This window comes from Manis javanica, chromosome 14, assembly GCF_040802235.1.
Source record: "Manis javanica isolate MJ-LG chromosome 14, MJ_LKY, whole genome shotgun sequence".
In the NCBI taxonomy this organism is placed as follows: Eukaryota; Metazoa; Chordata; class Mammalia; order Pholidota; family Manidae; genus Manis; species Manis javanica.
The window spans coordinates 30,183,332-30,184,961 of NC_133169.1; the positions used below are offsets into that span (position 1 = coordinate 30,183,332).

A 1,630-nucleotide genomic window follows, 5' to 3' on the forward strand; every position below is an offset into this window, starting at 1 on the left:
GAAATGTAAGTGGAAAATCAGTATTCAAAGCCAAATTCATCTGAGTAAATAGTATACTGTCCCATGGCACATTTCCTCCAACTGAACTTTGACCCTACTTAGTTTCACTAGGTCCCACTAATCCCATCTTTACCCCTTATTCCAACAAACAGTACTCTAGTATAATTGTATTGCAGTCATCTGAGACCTTCAGGGGCCATGACAGACATAATGATCCAGATGTGAAACACTGTTGCTTTCCTACATATTGAGTATAGACTATGACTAATATTCACAATCATCTTCCATATTTCTCCATACTTATAAATTTCTGAGCCTACCCTGGTTGTGATAACTTCAATTCAAGACAATGTATTATAATCTGCATTTAAATCCATCTAATGGTATACGATATCTATGTTGATCTAGCAACTGCAACATTGGTTTACATTCATTTAAGTATTCTTAGGGATTTTTGTTGTAATAACTTAAAAACTTGAAGATAAAATAATTCTTACATATTTTTACTCATCTCATATCTACAGTCTTAGAATTCATGGAACTATTCACATCTAAGGCTAGTTAGCAAAGTCATCTTCTTTTTCATTTCAAATTAAATGCTATTTTTTTCCAAAAATTTTAACTTCGGCATGTGCTTCTTGACTCTCCATAAATGCTTAGGCTCCTGTGTTCAAAAACATTTCTGAAATTTATTCAGTAATTTAGTACTTTATGTGTTTCCTCTTTTATTAGCCTATTCAAATAGTGCTACATCTATTTGTGTTAGTTTTTTTTCTTGAAATTTTACAGTCACTCTATTTGTCTGCAAACCTATATATGATCAATGAAACCTACATCAGAAGATCAAATAGCTTAGTAGTTTCTACAGTCCTCAGATTCTTAACCTCTCCAACACTGGAGTATCCTAAAGGAGATTTCCTCTCCTGCTGCTATATCTCTATTCTTCCATGATTCTCCTTCATATTCTTATATCTAAAAATTCCAGGAATGGTACAAGAGTCTGAATATCATTTCTCAATAGCCAGTTCCAAATTGCATTCACATGCAGTCTAAAATCCATAATTTGGAATTCTTCTGTAGCCTTCTCCCATTCTCTCCATCTCCTTCTTATTCTTTCTGCTATTATTTAACCTTCATCCTTTCTCCTTCCTCTCATTCTCTCTCCCATGTCCTATTATTTCAAATCTTCACTCATGTTTCTCTCCATTTTCCTTACCCTGATAGCAATCCATATCTGTAATAATTGTAGAAAGTCTCTAGATTTATCTCTGTTGATATGCGTTAAAGCTGAAACTACCTATGGTGCTCTCCTTGTCAGTACATGTGCTAAAATGAGAAAGATACAGAGAAGGTTAAAATGGCCTCTGAGCAACTATGACACACTATTTCATGAAGCATTCCTTATTTAAAAAGAAAGAAGAAAGCAAAAAAGAAGAAAAACCTCTAATGACTACAGCTGTTATATCTTACTTTTATGGCCTAATATAACCTTTTATTTGTAAAAGTATTTTTAAAATCCCATAGAACTAAATTTGATGGGATTTAAATATGCCTTACATCTTCACCATTGTATTATAAAATATGTGAAGTATAAGCAAAGGCCAACATAGAGAAATTGCAGAGCATAATT

General features: G+C 32.9%; 1 non-coding gene across 1 annotated transcript; it reads left to right on the top strand.

The window, feature by feature from the left end:
- The first annotated feature begins 1,302 nt into the window (after positions 1 to 1,302).
- LOC118970634 (U6 spliceosomal RNA) lies at positions 1,303 to 1,409 on the top strand. Its single transcript, XR_005058667.1, has one exon. It is a non-coding gene; the product is annotated as a U6 spliceosomal RNA (small nuclear RNA).
- The last annotated feature ends 221 nt before the right edge of the window (positions 1,410 to 1,630 follow it).